This window comes from Dipodomys merriami, unplaced genomic scaffold (genome assembly GCF_024711535.1).
Source record: "Dipodomys merriami isolate MVZ:Mamm:240054 unplaced genomic scaffold, mDipMer1.0.p SCAF_13, whole genome shotgun sequence".
NCBI lineage: Eukaryota > Metazoa > Chordata > Mammalia > Rodentia > Heteromyidae > Dipodomys > Dipodomys merriami.
This window is the reverse complement of record NW_027202604.1, coordinates 17,187,943-17,207,930: the sequence shown is the minus strand read 5'-3', so window position 1 is coordinate 17,207,930 and position 19,988 is coordinate 17,187,943. Positions and strand designations below refer to the sequence as shown.

Here is a 19,988-nt window from a genome sequence, read left to right as displayed (position 1 = left end):
CCACATAAGCAAAAAGAAAAAACCGGAGTGGTGCTGTGGCTCTACCACTTGAGCTGAAGAGCTAAGGGACAGCACCCAGGCCCAGAGTTCAGGCCCCACGACCGGACCAAAAAAAAAAAGAGTCTCAGGTGGACTTTCCTGCCCTGGCTACCTTTGAACCACAATCCTTAGATCTCAGCCTCCTGAGTAGCTAGGATTACAGGCATGAGCCAAGCCACCACTGTCTGGCTTTAGAGGGAAATTTAGATGTTTACTCTGTGTGTGTGTGTACATGCACACACACACACACACACACACACACACACGTGCACATGTGTGCCAGTACTCCTGCTTGAACTCAAGGGCCTTGAGCTGTAGCTCAGCTTTTTAGCTCACAGCTGGTAGTGCTCTGCCACTTGAGCCACACTCCCAGTCCTGAAATGCTAGAGCTTATACAAGAAAAAAAGAAAAGTACCAAATCAATAATCTAAGATTATTCAAGTGCCTAAAAGAGCATAATAAACCTGAAGCAAGCATCAGGAAAGAAAGTAACACAAATAAGAGCAGAAACCAATAAAACTGAAAATAGAAAACCAATACAATGAAAAATTGTTTGTTGTTATTTTTTGTTTTGTTTTTAATTCTTTCTGATGCTTGGTTTTCATACATGTTAGGCAAGTGCTCTACTACTGAGTTCAAGCTCTAGGACCAGCACATGCACACATATGCATGTGCACATGAGTACATGCACACGTGCGTGGTGAGCATACACACAAAATGCACAGCAACAAACCTTAAACTTGTTAACAAAGTAGAAAGAGGTAAGATGAGAATTATAGCAGATGGTTCACACTTTGTGGCTCACATCTGTAATTCTAGCTACTCAAGAGGCTGAGATCCCAAAAACTGAGATTTGAAACCAGCCAAGCAGAAAAGTCCTCCAGATTCTATCTCCAATTAGCCAGCAAAAAAGCTGAACTGGAGCTGGATCAAAAGCACCAGCTGAGAGAGCTAAAAAGCCGAGTGAGAGAATAAGGACCTACCTGAATTTTAAGTCCTGATGCTGGCACACAAAAATAATTACAGTATCAGGAATGAAACTGGATTTCATTCAGACCACAGACAGCAATAGGATAGAGGTATGCCATGAAGAAATTAAGCAACCTCAAGTTTTTGAGGATGACTTCCTTAAAAAACATGAAACATCACAACCTGCTCTATATAAAAGAGCTAAGTTGACTGTAAATATGAAAAGAACTGAATTCAAACTGGGCATGCGGATGCCTCTGATCCCAGTAATCAAGGAGACTAAAAAAGAATAATTGAGTTCCAGGCCAGTCTTGGATCCACAGAAAGCTACAGGCACACAACTATCAGTAGTGTACCTGTATAGTACTAGAAAGGAACACTAGACACTGAAATAAAGATACAATATCATAATTACTCTGAAAAAATAGATTTAAGTCATATAGGTTCTATGTTGAAAACTACAAAACACTGATTAAAGAAAGTAAAGTTCTAAATAAAGATTAAAGTTAAAAACATTTTGTTCTGCCAGGTGCTGGTGGCTTACACTAGCAATCCTAGCTGCTTAGGAGGCCATGATCTGATTATTGTGGTTTGAAGCCAGCTTGGGCAGGAACACCATGAAACTTTTTTTTCCTTTTTTTTTTTTTTTTTGGTCGGTCATGGGGCTTGAACTCTGGGCCTAGGCACTGACTCTGAGCTCTTCAGCTCAAGGCAAATGCTCTACCACTTGAGCCACAGCATCACTTCTGGTTTTCTGGTGGGTAACTGGAGATAAGAGTCTCACTGATTTTCCTGCTCAGGCTGACTTTGAACCGTGCTCCTCAGATTATCAGCTACCTGAGTAGCTAGGTAATAGGCCTCTTATCACCAGTTAACCACCAAAAACCCAGAAGTGGTACTGTGGCTCAAGTGGTAGGGTGCTAGCCTTGAGCAATAAAGCTCAAGGCCAGTGCCCATTTGTTCAAGACCCAGGACCAACCAACCAACACACACACACACACACACACACAATATTTGTTCTACAGAAAAACAAGTTACACACATACATACACACACCACACAGAGTATTTGTTCTACAGAAAAACAAGTTACACACACACCACACAGAATATTTGTTCTATAGAAAAACAAGTTCAACAATTAAAAAGAGAAAAATCCATTTAGAAAATAGACAAGAGTTAGGGGCAGACATTTCACTGAAGATAATATACAGATGGCAAATGAGCACAGGAAATTTGTTCTACATTACCAGCCACCAGGGAAATGTAAATTGAGGTCTAAATGAGGTTTCATTATATACCCATTAAGATGGCCGAAACAAAAAGCAGCAATAACACCAAATGCTAGCTAGGACAGAGAATCTGGATCACTCATATCTGATGGGGATGTAAAATGGAATAGCCACTCTTAAACAGCTTAGAAGTTTCTTTTTTCTTTGAGAGGCTCAGAGCCTTGTGCTTGTTAGGCAGGTATTCTGCCACTTGATCTATACCCTCAGTCCTTTTTTGCTTCAGTTATTTTTCAGATAGGATCTCATGTTTTTGCCTGGGGCTGACCTCCAATGACAATCCTCCTATGAACGCCTCCATTTTAGCTGGATCATAAGTGCATGCCACCACATCTGACTTATTGATGGCGATGGGTTCTTGCTAACTCCACCCAGGCTGATCTCAAACTACAATCTTCCCAGTCTCCACCTCCTGAGTGTATGGGATTACAGGCATGAGCCAAAACATCTGGTTTAACAGGTTTGTTTGGGGGTTTTTTGGGTCCGGTTGTGGGGCCTGAACTCTGAGCCTGGGCACTGTCCCTCAGCTCTTCAGCTCAAGGCTAGCGCTCTACCACTAGAGCCACAGCGCCACTTCCGGCTTTTTTTTCTGCTTATGTGGTGCTGAGGAATCGAACTCAGGGCCTCGAGCATTCAAGGCAAGCGCTCTACCACTGAGCTATCTTCCTAGGCCTGGTTTAACAGTTTTTTAAAAATGTAACTACCATAAATCCCAGCAACTGTACTCCTAGAGGACATTTATCCAAAAAAAAAATGAAAACTTACATTCATGGGGAAAAAAAAATGTTGGGCTGGGCGTTGGTGGCTCACGCCTGTAATCCTAGCTACTCAGGAAGCTGAGATCTGAGGATTACATTTCAAAGCCAGCCCAGTCAAGAAACTCCTGGAGACTCTTATCTCCAATAAGCCACTAGAAAACTGGAAGTGGTACTGTGACTCAAGTGGCTCACGTGCTTGCCCTGAGCTAAAGAGCTGAGGGATAGCGCACAGGGCCAGAGTTCAAGCCCCTCAACCGACTAAAAAAAAGTTGCATATTAATATTTGCAGCAGTTTTGTTACTAACAGCCCCAAAATGGAAGAAACACAAAGATGTCTTTCAATTAGGTAATTGGTTAAATTCAGCTCTATCCACACCATGGGATACTACTTTGAAAACAAAAACAAACAAAAAGGAATGGAATTTGGTATATATCACTGCTAAAAATTACATTGAGTAAAAAAATCTCAGCTCAGCGCTGGTGACTCACACTTGTAGTCCTAGCTACTCAGAAGGCTGAGATCTGAGGATCAAGGTTTGAAGCCTGTACAGGCAAGAATATCTGGGAGACTCTTAACTCCAATTAAGCACCAAAAAACAGCCAGAAGTGGAGCTGTGGCTCAAGTGGTAGATACTAGCCTTGAACAAAAAAAGCTCAGGAACAGTGCTTAGACCCTGAGTTCAAGCCCCAGGATTAGCACCAAAAAGTAAAATAAAAGTCAATCCCAAAAGGCTATATAGTAGATGACTCCATTTATACAACATTTTTGAAATAACAAAATTATAAAGATGGAGAAAAAAGCCGGGCACTGGTGGCTCACGCCTGTAATCCTAGCTACTCGGGAGGTTGAGATCTGAGGATCACGGTTCAAAGCTAGCTTGGGCAGGAAAGTCCATGAGACTCTTATCTCCAATGAACCACCAGAAAACCGAAGTGGCGCTGTGGCTCAAGTGGTAGAGTGCTTGCCTTGAGCTAAAGAGTTCAAGTCCCAGGCCCAGAGTTCAAGCCCATGACCAAAAAAATAAAAAATAAAGATGGAGAATAGATGAGTGGTTGCCAGAAGAAAATACTGTAAGAGGGCTATGTGGGGGAGACAAGTGGAAGTAGCTACAGAAGGGCAAAGTAAGGGATGTTTGTACTAATAGAAATGTTTTCTATCTTGGGTCTGGGAAGATGGCTTAGTGGTAGAGTGCGTGCCTTGCATGCCTGAGGCCCTGGGTTTGATTCCTCAGCACCACATAAGCAAAAAGAAAAAAGCTGGAAGTGGTGCTGTGGCTCAAGTGGTAGAGTGCTAGCTTTGAGCTGAAGAGCTGAGGGACAGCGCCCAGGCCCAGAGTTCAGGCCCCACGACCGGACACCCCCCCCCCAAAAAAAAAAAAAGAAATGTTTTCTATCTTGATCACAATCATGTCAGTGTCCTGGTTATGCTAATGTACTATACTTTGCAAAATGTTACTTTGGAGGAAATTGAGTAAAGAGTATACACTACCTCTCTTCATTATTTCTTGCAACTGCATATGAATCTACAATTATCTCAAACAAAAAAAATTAATTTAAAAAATAAGCAAGGGCCATGGGTAGTAGTTTATACTTGTAATCCTAGCACTGAGGAGAAAAGTGACTGCAAATTGAACACCAGTCTGGACAACTTAGTGAAATCCTGTCTAAAAAAAAAAGCGGGAGGTGGGGAGAGGGGAGCTACAAGGACCCAACTTAAGGGTAGAGTACTTGCCTAGTATGTACAAAGGGCCTATGTTCAACTCCAGCATGGAATAAGGAATTGGGGAGAATTCCCAGGCCTTACAACAGATCTGTTGAATCAGTATCTCAAGAAAAAGAAACGTAGGAAATGGATGCTCTATAGCCTTCCCAGGTAACAGACTTAGCTCAGCCTCCTGCTCATGTACACAGAAGTTGTGGCAAAGCTATAGATTAAATCATATAAAGAATGGTAACATAGAAGAATTTTCACTAACTCTAGATGGTTATGCTGTAGTCATTACTCAATAGTCTTTTTCTCAATAAATGCTTTATCGGCACAGTACTGAACACATCCTATCTCTGAATTAATTTCACTGGATTTACTAATTCAACTGAAATAACTAAATAGGCTATTTAGAAAACTAAGCAAAAGAAACATTGCTAGCTAGCTTGTTATGGATTTAGAAACTATCATTCATTATCATTGTTTATTTAGCAACGGTTGATAAAATTCACATAAGCAGAAATTTCTGCTTCCTCCAGAATATATTAAGGATGGTACATTCAACATCCTCTCAAAAGCCAGGTGTCGTGATTCATACCTGTAATCCTAGTACTGAAAGGCTGAGGATGAAGGATGGCAAAGTTGAGGCCAGCCAAGGCTATATGATAAGAATCTGCCTCCTAAAACAGAAAAAAAATTAAAAATAATCCACTGTCCACTCAGTTATTATGAATGAATCAACAATGTACCTGGAACTCTACTTTGCTGGTTTCGGATGGAGTTATAAAACACCTATTTCATGGGCTGGGAATGTGGCTTAGTGGTAGAGTGCTTGCCTAACATGCATAAAGCTCAGTACCACACAAACAGAAAAAGAGACAATGGCACTGTGGCTCAAGTGGTGGAGTGCTAGCCTTGAGCAAGAAGAAACTCAGGGACAGTGCCCAGGCCCAGAGTTCAAGCCCCAGGACTGGCAGGAAAAAAAAATATATTATTTCATGACTGATTCATGTATTATGGCAAATATCTTAAGCAATATGCTAATACAATTTTTCTTCTCAATACATAAAGTCAAAAAGCTAAAAACATATGACAGTCTTACATTTGAGGGAATGAGGTATAGCTTTGGCTGGCCTAAAATTTGCAATCCTTCATCCTCAGCCTTTCAGTACCAGGATTACAGGTATGAATCACAACACCTGGCTTTTAAGAGGATGTTGAATGTACCATCCTTAGTATATTTCAGAGGAAGCAGAAATTTCTGCTTATGTGAATTTTATCAACTATTGCTAAATAAACAGAATGATAATGAATGATAGTGTAATAAGGTCAATTTTTAAATCCATAACAAGCTAGCAATGCTTCTTTTGCTTAGTTTTCTAAATAACCTATTTAGTTATTTCAGTGGAATTAGTTAATCCAATGGACTTAATTCAGTGAAAGGATGTGTTCAGTGCTTTAGCTTTGAAGATTTTCCCTTTTTGTGTTCTTTTAGTGCCAAATTTTCTAGCCTTCTACATTTTAATAGCAGAGATCTAAACTGACATAGTTCAGTGAATCTAAGCAACTACACGTAAGATACGTTTTGTGTCTCTCAACTAAGGGGAAATGTTAAATCTAAAAATACCACTTGGAGTGTCTGTTGCTTCAGTTATCAAAAATATTAGCTTTTTAAATTCCAGCTCTACACTGGGCAGCTGGAAGGTGTTACATAAGCATTCACTGGGCTGCTTTACATACTTCTAAGTTTACACATGTGTTTTACAAAAATGTTCCTAACAATTATAAACATAGATCAAGTACCTTCTGCATTCCACAGCCTGAGCTCTGCTCCTGCTGGGGATACAACAGACCAAAAAAGGTGTGGTCTGCACAACTACGGTGCAGCTCAACTAGAATCCTAACACTTGGGATCCTCCTATCAGAGGATCAGCAACTTCAAGGCCAGTATGGGCAACATAGGAAGGAAGATCTTGTCTACAAAAAAAAAAGGTGCTGAGGAGGACACTCAAGGCTGGGAGTCTACCACTTGAGCCATACTTCCACTTTTGGCTTTTTGCTGGTTAACTGGAGAAAAGAGTCTCACAGACTTTCCTGCCCAGGCTGGCTTCAAACCAAGATTCTCAGCCTCCTGGATAGCTAGGAGTATAGGCATGTACACAGGTGCCTGGCTATGATTTTAATATACAATTGCCTATAAAACAGCTGAAACAATGTTTGGGAAAGAAAGGAAAGTAGCTACAAGGTAGTGCTTGGGTCCTGATATCAGCTGTGACCTCTTAATTAACATTTCTGGCAAGTTATCTTATGTTTAGATCAGTAATCTCAAAAAGGGGCAATTCTGCTCCCAGAAGACATTAGGCTCTGCCTGGAAACAGTTTTGTTGGTCATGGAAGAACACTGAACTCAAGGATTGAGGTCAGGGATGCCACTAAACATCTAGTGCTTACTTAGGACATTAGTTCAGGACAGATCCCACAACAAAGAACCATCTGGCCCTAAATGTCAAAATGAGTACCACAAGCCATCCCAACAGTCCTTGGAGGCAGGATAGTATTGGGAGTTACATTATCTGCCACTGGCCATAGCCCTCTGGTACCCCCATACAATAGCATTGTCCACCTATAATCTCTAGCAACCACTGGTGTTCATACAGTCTCCATAGTTCTGTCTTTCCAAGAATGAAACCGGAATCACATAGTATGAAGCCCTTTTATATTGGCTTCTTTCAGTAGCAGTATGCATTTAAGATTGCCCCATATCCATTTATATGGTTTTATATCACTGTATAATTTTGTACTTATGAATGTACGAGTTTGTTTATTCATACATTTACTGAAGGACATACTGATCGCTTCAAATTTCAGCATCTATGAATAAAGGTCCAATAAACATTTTTTAAAAAGTGGGTGCTGGTGGCTCACATCTGTAACCCTAACTACTCAGAAAGCTGAGATTTGGATCACAGTTTGAAGCCTGATGGGAAGACAAATCTATGAGACTCTTATCTCCAATTAACCAGTAAAAAGCCAAAAGTAAAGGTATGGCTCATGTGGTAGAGCACCAGCCATGAGTGAAAAAGCTGAGCAAGAACATGAGACCCTCAGTGCAAGCCCCAGTACTGGTGACATGCACAAATTCTCTGTCTCTGTCTCTGTCTCGCTCTCTTACACTCACACACTCACACTCACACAAATGTAAAGAGATCAAAACCAAACTTGACTAGATATATTTGGTAAAGAACTAAATTAAACCTGTAAGAATTTCTTTTTTCTTTTCTTTTCTTTTTTTCTTTTGGCTAGTCCTGGGGCTTAAGGTCCTGGGCACTGTCTCTGAGCTTCTTTTGCTCAAGGATAGCACTCTACCACTTGAGCCATAGCACCACTTCAACTTTTTCTGTGTATGTGGTACTGAGGAATTGAACCCAGGGCTTCATGCATGCTAAGCAAGTACTCTACCACTAAGCCACATTCCCAGCCCCCTATAAGAATTAAAAACAAAAACACTCCAATGTAGCCCTCAAATCTATCTGCTCTGTAGTTACAGATGCAGAAAAAAATAATGCAAAACAAGATTAAGGTGATTTTGCCTAGAAATACTTTATTCTCCTTTAATTGAGCGTTAGACCCTAAACTATAAAAACATTTCATTTTAGAATGTCTTTTTTTCCTATTTTTTTAAACGTCTTTGTTTTTATTCATCTTTCTCTACTTACTCAACTATCAGATTATTAAGGACCATTTATTTGGCTGGAAATCCTGTGATGGGTAATTTTAGATGATTTACTGGTTTACTGTAGACTAATTTTTGAGTGTTGCTACAAGGAATATTTTATTCTATTGTTGCTACCTACAAACTTTGAAACTTTTTGAGACTTACATTTTTTGTTTGTAGAATCTGTCTTCGTTATGTATGGTTTTTCATATGTATAGCTTTGGGAGGGTGGGGGAAGGGTAAAAGGGTTAAAAAGTGCAGCAGTGGAGCTCACTGGACACTAACAAAAGTGAACGATAAGGGGGGAGTGGAGGGGGGGAAGGAGGGAAGGACTGGGACAGAGTGAGGGAAGGGAAGACAATATATGAAAGGCAATGTACTCATTACCTGATTCATGGAACTGTAATATCTCTGTACATCACCTTTATGTAATAAAGTAAAATTTTTAAACATTGCATTTTCGATTTCTTAATATTACATCTTGGACATTGCAGTTTTTAATTTTAATTTTACTTTTTGGCAGTACTGGGGTTTAAACTTAGAGCCTCATGCTTGCTTAGGCAGATGCTCTGTATTTAAGCCATCATTGATGCTATCAATACTTTCACCTCAAATTCCCACTGTAGTAAACTAAAGAAAAGAGCACAGCTGCCTACCACTTGCAAGCAGTGAAGTTCCTATGAAACAGAGAGAGGGCCCTGGAGACCAGTAAAAACCAGCATTCAACGTCAGGACTCGGCTCCAAGCTGTCCACAGCCAAGAAGCCTCCATTGAATCATACCCATCCTTCCCACCCTTGGATGTGGAACAGAACCAATGATATATATAAAAGGACACTAAACCACGAAGGGCCAAAGGTATGGAAAGGGATGCTAAGGGCTCTGCCTAGAGAGCTGCTCTGAGTCAGAGGATTTATGCTACCAGTAGCCCTGCCATCTGCTGTCACTTCCCCAAAGACTTCTCTTCCTCCTGCTCCTCCCAGTCCCACATCCTTTGTCTTGGCATGCCAGGGTAGTCTAAACATGTGGACATTTTGGCAAATCATTGTAGTCTGATGACTTTTTTCAAATTGGACATGTACTAGGACCAGGTGATTTCTAATGTGAGAAAAGAAAATAATAAAATGCACACTAACTTTCCAAAGCCTCTAAGCTAAAACTTCTCATAGTCCTTCCAGGCAGCCACCCAAGAGGGTGATCTCTGTAAGTGGCACAGCTAGGAAGCAGCTGACTGGGAACTGGAGTCCAAGTTCTGCTGACTCCTTTGTACTCCAAGCAGCCAGACATGGCTGGTGACCCACTGTGACCCAAGGAAGCTCTAGGGCCAGGTTCTTTCTGCAGCTGAAAGGCCCACAGTACTGCATACAACCCTGCCAGAACACCCCTAAAGTGCAGCCCTGTCAACTCTGGACTGAGGGTACAAGGGTAAGCTGTCATTTAAACAAATGTTGACAAATGCTTCCACCACATTTTCAAGTAAGCAACCCCGTGGGCATTTTGTGTTTTTTGAGGTTTCAAAGGGTAGTTAGGATTTCACTCCACAGTGGTTAGGGCTCAAAGGTGCTTTGGTCTGAGAAAGTTTTAGGAAAGCTTTATTTTGAATGTGTCTGACCTAAAGTTACTTCAATAGGACTACAAACGCCACTGAAAGAAAGGTATTAAGGGAACTAAACCAAGGCTTAAGCAAGCCTTCAAGTCCGCATAATTCTCTTTCCTTTTGGCACAATTAGATTTTCTCTGAGATTCAAAAAGTACAGAAAGACAGGGGAAGCTGCTTCCACCTGTACCACTAAAATGGACATCATAACTCAGCTGCATGCTACAATCACCAAGAGAACTTTTTAAAAATCCCTCTACCTCCTAGGATCCTGATTTAATTTCTCTGTGTTGGCACAAGCCTTAGTAGGGCTTAATAGACCCCGCTAGGTAATTCTAATATTCAGCAGGGTGAGAACCAATTTCTGAAATACTTAAAGAAACCGGATATACCTCTACACCACCAAAATAAACACCCCTGCATGAAGGGAAGGAAACAGGTGAACTGAGCACCCACCCAATTTGACAGTTTCCTCTGCCCCTCACCCCCTTCCTTCCCTGTCTCTTCCTTGGGGTTTAGCTCTTCTGTCTTCTTGGGTATACTCTGTACTTAAACCGAGTCTCAAAATCAGCTCACAGTGGCACTGCATCACCACTCACAGCATCTACCAGTGGTCTTTGAGGTAAGGAAGGAAGAACCACTGATCTCATTTTACAGCCAGGAAAACTGAGTTTTTTAAAGCTACATGCCTTATTTAGGATAAAAGGCAGGCTTGTTTGATTCCAGCCATACTACTCTGGATTCACTCCCCCAGATCTACTTTTCAACTGGCACTTTCACTACAAACAAGTGACTTTGCCAGGAATCCACCTGTTTGCTCTAGAACCTTCCATGGCTCCCACTGGCTAAAAAATAAATCCAAACTCCCTAGTCTGGCTTCCATATTCTCCTACTTCCTGATCACACTGACCTAATCTTTTTTTTTTTTTAATTCAAGCCTGTATCAGATTTTTTAGTTATTTAAATAAATTTGGGGGAAAGGGAAGTGCTTGCTGTAAGTGGGGCTTGAACTCAGGGCCTCACACTCTTGCTTGGCTTTTTCACTCAATGAATGATGCTCTACTACTTGAGCTACATCTCTACTTCTGGGGGGTGTTTTTTGGTGGTTAACTGGAGGTAAGAGTCTCATGGACTTTTCTGCCTCAACTGGCTTCAAACTGCAATTCTCAGATTTCAGCCTCCTGAGTAGCAAGGATTACAGATGTGAACCTTGTTAGATTTTATATTCTAATTATCCTTGTCTTAGACAAACTCTTTGCTGTTATACTTATTCAAAATCTGGGAAGCTCAGCTTTTAAAATATGTTACTGCTATTTTTTTTTTTTTTTTTTTTTTTTTTGTCAGTTGTGGGGCCTGAACTCTGGGCCTGGGCGCTGTCCCTCAGCTCTTCAGCTCAAGGCTAGAACTCTACCACTTGAGGCACAGCATCACTTTTGGCTTTTTCTGCTTATGTGGTGCTGAGGAATCAAACCAAGGGCCTCATGCATGCAAGGTAAGCACTCTACCACTGAGCCACCTTCCCAGCCCTGTTACTGCTTTTTTTATACCATGTTTGGAAGAAACAGATTACTCCAAATGGATTAAGTTCTTCAAGAACTAGAATCACACACTACATCATGTTCCAGATAACATCCATTACACTGTGAGGCCAAGAAAAGTACAGCAAATACTTGTTGACAGGTATTTTAAGACTGAGTGCATAGCACCCTTGGGAAGGAAGAAGCGTAGTCACCTATAGTTAGGTAGAGTCAAATGGTATTTTTTTTCTATAAACTTTAATGGTCAATGGTAAAGTATTGAAATGTCTTGGGAGGAGGATTAACAAGGTATGTGTTATTTAAGGCAAGACAACCATGGAGTGGAAATTCTGAATGGCAAATGACCCTGCCACCACGTTATATATGCATTCACTGCCTTTCCTGCTAAGCAGTGGGAGGACCTGGTACTCCATTTGCAAAGATATGGTGAGCCCTCAGATGGCTTGTTACACTTCTTTCCCAGTTCATAGTCTTTACATCTACCTTCTGATGTATTGCATGTCCTTTCCTCTGAGTTCTTTTCTCAAGGCACGAGTAGTCAACTCTCAAGCCTCTCATTCAGACTGATATCTCTGGCAAAACAGCTACAATTCTCACTCCTGGTCCACAGTTAAGAGTGGCAAAAAAAAAAAAAAAAAAAACAACTTGAGGGATAATGTATACCACCAGTTAGCCTGTCTTTTCAAAAATTGGAAGATAAAGGCAACCAGGCATTTCTACAGGGAGAAACCCAGGATGGCACCTCTTTGAATTTGTCAGGCAAATCCTTGATCTTTTAAATGCTTGGTATCCATCCATCTGCAAAACGTATATGTTCAACCAGGCCTACAGACCAAGGCTCCTACTTTTTTACTTAATAACTTCATTGTGGCCTTTGGCACCCCTGGTATAAGACATTTTCTCTGGTGACCCACCTACAACAAAATGCTACCAGGCTGGGAATGTGGCTTGGTGGTACAGTGCTTGCCTAGCATTTATGAAGCCCTGAGTTCAATTCCTCAGTACCAAATAAACAGAAAAAGCTGGAAGTGGCACTGTGGCTCAAAAGGTAAAGTGCTATTGTTGCACAAAAGAATCCCAGGGACAGTGCCTAGTTCAAGCCCCAGGACTGGCAAACAAACAAAAAATGCTATCCTAGAAAAAGGTATATGTTAGTATCAAATATTGGTCTATGCTGGGAGAAATAAAATCACCAAGTTGTATATTTGATATCTGTCATCAAATGTTATTCTTAATTTCAGAGCCGGGTGCCGGTAGCTCATGCCTGTAACCCTAGCTATTTAGGAGGCTGAGATCTGAGGATCGCAGTTCCAAGCCAGCCCAAGCAGGAAAGTCCCTGAGACTCTTATCTCCAATAAACCACACAAAAACCAGAAGTGGTGCTGTGGCTCAAGTGATAGAGTACTCACCTTGAGCTGAAGAGCTGAGGGACAGCACCCTGGCCCAAAGTTCAAGCCCCATGATTTTTTTTAAAAAGGAAAAAAATCTTAGGGTGGGAATGTGGCTTAGTGTAGAATGCCCACCTAGCATACTTGAAGCCCTGGTTCAATTCCTCAGTACCACATAAACAGAAAAAGGCAGAAGTGGTGCTATAACTCAATTGGTAGAGTGCTATCCTTTAGTAAAAGAAGCTCAGGGACAATGCCCAGGCCCTGAGCTCAAGCCCCAGGACAAGAAAAAGAAAGAGAGAAAGAGAGAAAGAAAGAGAAAGACAGAAAGAAAGAGAGAGAGAGAGAGAGAGAGAGAAGGAAGGAAGGAAGGAAGGAAGGAAGGAAGGAAGGAAGGAAGGAAGGAAGGAAGGAAGGAAGGGAAGGAAAGAAACAAACAAACAAACAAACAAACAAAGAAAATCTCCATGAGATCTCTGACGCCTCAGTATTACAGTTGGGAATATGAAGTGCTCATGTGTTGAAGGCTTGGTCTCCTTCTGGAAATGCCATTGAGGGTACTAACCTCATCAACTGAGTATAGAGTTTACAGCTGAATAAGCTACCAGGAAAAGGGGTACAGAGGAAACAGATCACTGGGGGTGTGCCTTTGAAGCTTATATCTTGTACCTGGACACTCTTTCTGTTCTTCTTTCTGTTCTCTGGCCACCACGGGTGAATAGTTTTGTTCTACTAGGTGCTCCTGCCATGCTGTTTTGCCTCAACATAAGGCCACATAAGACAAGTGACCATGAACTGAAAACCTCTGAAACTGACTGAAAATAAATCTTTCCTGCTGCAAGTTTATTTTCTCTGGTATTTTGTCATGGCAAAGGAAAACTCAGACTTAGCCTTCTATAAGAATTAATGTTCAGCCAGGTGCTGGTGGCTCACACCTGTAATCCTAGCTCTTCAGGAGATTGAGATCTGAGGGTAGAGGTTCAAAGCCAGCCCAGGCAAGGAAGTCCATGAGACTCTGGTTTCCAATTAACCACCCAAAACCTGGAAGTGATGCTGTGGCTCAAAGTGGTAGAGTGTAGCCTTGAACAGAAGAGCTCAGGGACAGGGCTCAGGTCCTGGGTTCAAGCCCCATGGCCGACAAGAAGAAAGAAGAAGGAAGAAGACGACGAAGAAAAATGAGGGAAGAGGGAAGAAAAGATCTTAGCTACTCAAGAGGCTGAGATCTGAGGATTATGGTTTAAAGCCGGCCCAGACAGAAAAGTCTGTGAGACTCTTACCTCTAATTTTAAGTACCAAAAAGCCACAAGTGGAACTGTGGCTCAAGTGGTAGAACACTAGCTTTGAACAAAAAGTCAAGGATAGCACCAAGGCCCCGAATTCAAGCCCTAGGACAGGCACCAAAAAAAAAAAAAAAAGAATATAATCACAGTGTCGCACAGCACAACAGCTGGTCACGGGGAACAGGTAGCATCACTCAAGACCAGTAGGTTTCTGAAGAAATTCTCATTATAGAATCACGTTTAGGACTTTTCTGCTCATCTCACTGGCCACCTGCCTAGCTGCTCACTTAGAATTAATGATTACTTCTTGCTCTGCTAAATATTCATTATTAATCACTGTTTGAACTGCAGATTTTCAACACTAGAACCTTTGTTCTCTCTCATTGCTGTGCAGCTCAATAATGTGCACAAACTGTTCACCAAACAAAACTTAAGGATTTAAAAGAGCAGCTGAAGAATCGCCAAGTGTATCTCCTTTCCATTCACAAGAAATAAATTTCATTTTTAAAACCAAACTTGTAAAAGGCAACTGTATGCTTTATTTTATGCAAAGGAAAAGTTCCCAGCTTTTTTTTTTTTTTTTTTGGGGGGGGGGTCCAGTCGTGGGGCCTGAACTCTGGGCCTGGGCGCTGTCCCTCAGCTCTTCAGCTCAAGGCTAGCACGCTACCACTTGAGCCACAGCGCCACTTCCGGCTTTTTTTTTCCTGCTTATGTGGTGCTGAGGAATTGAACCCAGGGCCTCATGCATGCAAGGCAAGCACTCTACCACTGAGCCACCTTTCCAGTCCATGCTTTCTTTTTTTTAAGTGACAGTTTTGAACCCAGATTGTTCTCACCTTTTCCACTCTCGGTACTCTACCACTTGAGCTACACCTCTAGTTCTAGCTTTTTGATTAAAGTTAGAATCTCAAGGACTTCTCTGCCCTAGGCTGCCTTTAACCTGTGATCCTTAGCTCTCAGTCTCTCAGTAGCTAGGATGACACATATGAGCCACTTACCCAATACCCAAAGCCAGCTTATTTTTGCAACACAATTCCCTGCTTTTTGCTCTGTTCACAGAACAGAAAAGAAACACATCACAAACACTTTGAACCCTGCAGTGAGACAACGGTGCATGCTTTTTCCCTTCTCAGAGTCTCTGAAGTCCTTGTTCTTTTCTGTGGGATTGCCTCCTAGCAGGAGAGCTGGTTTCACACAGACTACAAAGACAGCTGATGCTCCAGCCAGGACAAACACTGCAAAGAAGTGCTCCAAACTCCTTTGACTTAGGCATGACTACAAAATAGATATGACCTTTTGTCCCCTGAGTCAGAGACTTGCGGTTGCCAATTGGTCTCAAAGTTATGATCCTCCTGCCTCAGCCTCCCAAGCACTAGGGTTATGGTGTTACCTGGCCTTTGATGATGGTATTTAAACAGCCTTATAGTGGCCTACAGTACAAAGATGTCAAAGGTTCTACAAAGGATGTCAAAGCAAATTATATACTTGGCTAAAATGTGAACCTCATAAACTCCATCTTATATCAAAGCAAAAAGCAGAAAATAAAACCTCAAAAAGGCTTAAATGAAATATAATTTTCATTTGCTCATTCAATAATCCTCGACATGCCCTACAACTCTAAAAATGGATGCAATGTATATAATTCAGTACAACCTACCACCTATTTAACTAGCTAGAAGAGAACATTCAAACTGCACTCTGTTCACAATAATTTTTCTATGGGCTTTGGTGGTTAAGATAGCCCATCCCTCATACTCTTAGCTAGTACTGACCTGAATACCAGCTGAGGGTTGCAGTGTTCCCTTCTAGAGTCATCTTTTCTAATTACTCCTTTTGTCTGCCTCTAAGTCAGGCTACTTGATGTCCTAGAGCTGAGGAGGAGCTGTGTCACTGTCTGACGATTAGCTATAAGGTGTTGGTTCTCCTTCTTACCATGGCCACAAAGCCCCAGGGAGGATTTCCAATCCAGAGACACAAAAGCCAACAACAGTCTCTTACTAGTTTTCTAACCTCTCTGCACCTCAGCTTCTTCCTATGCGAAATGACACCTTTCCAATAGTGAGGTTGTGAATATTAGACAAGATAGCATATTTAAGTGCAGCCAGTCCAATGGCCAGTTTGGTTAGTTTTCTTTCCTGCTAAGAAAATAACCAACATAAAGTGTCTGTAATTTAATATATCATAGCACATTTAATCCGCAGGCAGGCACAGAAGCCAGGAGTAGCCCCATGAAGAGTACATAAGAATAAAGACAAAAGCAGCCATCTTCTTTGAATAGAGGGAATATCATCAGCCTCTGATTCTAAGATGGAGTACTCCAGCCTCTGTTGTCCCAAGTTTTTGCCCACTTTGGACACATTTTTAGAAAGTCAACATTTTTAGAAAGTTAGTTGGTTTTCTGGATAGAAGAACAAGTCAGTGATAAAGCACTTGCCGGTTATATCCAAGGTCTAGTGTTCTATCCTGGGTCGGGGGTAGAGTCTAGTGTGCTACACACATAATTTAAAACATGCAACTTTAAGGAATCCTATGTAATAAGGATTGAGAATATCTGAGCTTAGGTAGGAGCCTGATATTACTGGTGATAAATTCAGTTGTTCCCTCTTTTGCTTTGATGAGGCTTATTTTGGTCATTTTAGTATCCATCAGTACTTTTACTATGGGTTGGGAAGACAAGGAAAACAAAAGATAAAAATAAAATTAACTTTTCTCCTTGGATCAGGGCTGGAAAAGAAGTTTTACATTATGGATGGAAGTCAAGCTGAAGGAGTCCCTACTGACATGGGACTTGAACTCAGGGCCTAAGCACTGTCCCTGAGATCTTTCTGGTGAAAGCTAGACCTCTACCACTTTAAGCCATAGCATTATTTCTAGTTTTTTGGTGATTACTTGGAGATAAGAGTCTCACAGACTTTCCTGCCCAGACTGGCTGTGAGCTGGGATCCTCAGATCTAAGCCTCCTGAGTAGGTAGGATTACTGATGTGGGCCACCAGTGCCCAGCAGAGTTCCTACTGGTTTTAATAATGGTCACCAACATGAAGGACTACACTTCAGTTGATTCTCCCTCGCCTGAACACTTCAGTGTCCTCCTGAGACACAAGTTCCAATTTCATAACTAAGCATGTACGTCATTGCGCTGTTCACACTAGCTATCCAGTCACATTGCCATCTGCCTCCTCAAAAGTAGTAACAACTGTGCTCACAGGCCAATTACTCATCACTTCCCACCCTCAGTTTACCCCTTCTCTCAACAAGCCCAAGGCTCAGAGTTGGTAAATACTTTAATTAACGCCACACAGATAGTAAATGGTAGGAATGGACTGAGCCACAGGTCTATTTGATTGACCCAAGGGGCATATCTGGTTCCTACAGTCTATGCCTTAGAGAGAATGCTTCAAATTATGTGAACAGAGGTCAGCTGGGCAGGCAGAACCAGACAATCGAGTCAGGAGAAGCTGAGAGGGTGGCAGCCAGAGTGTGGACAAGAACTCAGGCCTGGGAATCGGAATTGATTGATGTAGGGATAGGTAGGACACCACCACAGTGTCCTCAGCCACCTAAATGTCTATTAGTTTCAGCTACACAAACACAGAACGGGGTCCTCACTGAGGTTGCTTTGCTTCCCCGCCCTATTCCTACTAAGTCCCCCCAGGTAATTACAACAGCTGCATCTCAAGGGGTTTCCTGTACTTTGATGTTAGACATGGAGTTGCTTGGATTCAATGCTCACAAAATCCCATGAGTCATAGGGCTGGCTGCCTTCTCTCCAGCTTTCTCAACCAGTATAGCAGTTGAGGACAATTGTGACCTCTGACATCCAATATGATAGCCATTGCGCATAAGGGACTTCTAAGATATTGAAATGGGGCTAGTGTAAGGAACTGAATTTTTATTTAATTTTATTAAAGTATCTAAACTGAGCACAAAATTCTAGCACTGTAGGTGATGGAGACAGAAGCAGGAGAATTTCAGTTCAAGTCCAGTTGTTGTTATTGTTGTTGTTTTTTCGAAACAGTTTCAAAATTAATCAATTAAATCTAAAGAATCAGGCTGGGAATGAGGCTTAGTGGTAGAATGCTTGCCTGGCATATGTGAAGCCCTGGGTTCAATTCCTCAATACCACATAAACAGAAAAGGCTAGATGTGGTGCTGTGGCTCAAGTAATAGAGTGCTAGCCTTGAGCAAAAGCAGCTCAGGAACAGTGCCCAAGCCCTGAGTTCAAGCCCCAGGACTGGCAAAAACAAAACAACAACCACAAAAAAAAACCCTAAGGAATCTATTGGCTACAGTACTGAGCAATGTAATTACACATTATTTTCATGTATAAACATTTAAGAAGATGAGAGTATACTATCACCTTTGGAAGGCTGAAGGAGGACTGCAAGTTCAAGCCAACTTGGGCAATATAAAAAACGCCTTGTCTCAGCAGGGTGCCGGTGGCCAACACCTGTAATCCTACCTACTCAGGAGGCTGAGATCTGAGGATCACGGTTCAAAGCCAGCCTAGGCAGGAAAGTCCATGAAACTCTTATTTCCAATAAATCACCTGAAAGCCAGAAGTGGCGCTGTGGCAACTCTGTCCTATAGTTTGGGAAGTCTGTCAGGTGACCCTGGCAAACAAAATAGTGGTCATAAGCATGCAGTCATGTCAAACTGAATCCCTACCTGCAGTAACTGCTCAATGAACTAATAAACTCCGAAAGCCTGCAAATGCCAGGTTTGCCTCAGAGAAGAGAAGTAATCATCCTTTAGTTTTTTTCAACTGAGATCATTATGGTAGGCTAGTAACAAGAACAGGATTAACTAGAGGCTCAGGATTAATGTGCTTTCTCTGAAATGCTAACTGTTTTGTTATCCTTCTATGTTCCCTGAGCATCCCTGCCTCTTCCACAGCTGACCACACTCACCCTTTAAATATCCTATTTCCTACTACCTCCACGAGCACAAAAGCTCTCTGCTTCATTCTTCTTTTATCTTAATACGAAATACAATGCCTGGTACCTAGAAGACTCTTCCTAAATGTGTGTTAATGTTCCAGAGGTCAGATGTGTGTGTTCCAATGCTGGAACACCCAAGGCATACCACACATTGTCAGGGAAGAGGTAAAGTGGTATTGCTAGAGGACAGGGCAGGGAGTACCTCCATGAGAGCACAGACCTACCTCTCATCCTCAGCAGTCTGAGAGCCCAAGAGCAGAGACTGCTCAGCATTGCATCCCTAGGCCCACCCCAGCACCTAAGAGGGCCGAAGCTCAAAAAGTGTCTAGAGGAAAGAATGAGGCAGGTAGCAATGGTGGTACTCTGCACTGCTACAAACAGAAATGGCATGGCAAGGACCTTCTCAGCCATTCCCTTGCTTTGGTGGAGCAGTGGGCAGCTGTCTCCTGGCCAGACACTCTACCTGGGACTGGAGGTCCATGTATGCAAACCTACTTCCGGCTTCATTTATTCCCTTCTGCTTCTGCAAAGAGGAAAGTGTGCTGGGCTAAAGTTCAGTGAGTCCCTGGGGAGAAGGGCAGGCTCAACAGGAAGTCCTGACTGAACGACTGCTTTCCCTTTCACCCCTGCAAGTGATTCTTAAACTTTAGAACCTGGATTCACACACACAGTCCAGTCATTCTCTCCTCTATCCACCACGGGGGGGGGGGGGGGGGGGGGGGTGGAGAAGCATCAATTAATGAGGAGAATGACCTGTTGCTCTGTTCCATGACAA

At 42.1% G+C, this 19,988-nt stretch overlaps 1 protein-coding gene across 11 annotated transcripts in view; it reads right to left on the bottom strand.

Annotated features, from left to right (window-relative positions):
- Positions 1–19,988, bottom strand: part of Pxk (PX domain containing serine/threonine kinase like) — an 84,032-nt gene that overhangs the window by 54,403 nt on the left and 9,641 nt on the right. The window contains exon 1 of one of the 11 annotated variants that reach the window (XM_070018799.1): positions 5,358–5,376. The exons of the other annotated variants lie outside the window; for them this stretch is intronic. The gene's annotated coding sequence lies outside the window, so the exon portion shown is untranslated. Of the gene's footprint in view, positions 1–5,357; positions 5,377–19,988 lie in introns of those variants that run through there. 11 annotated transcript variants of the gene reach the window in all.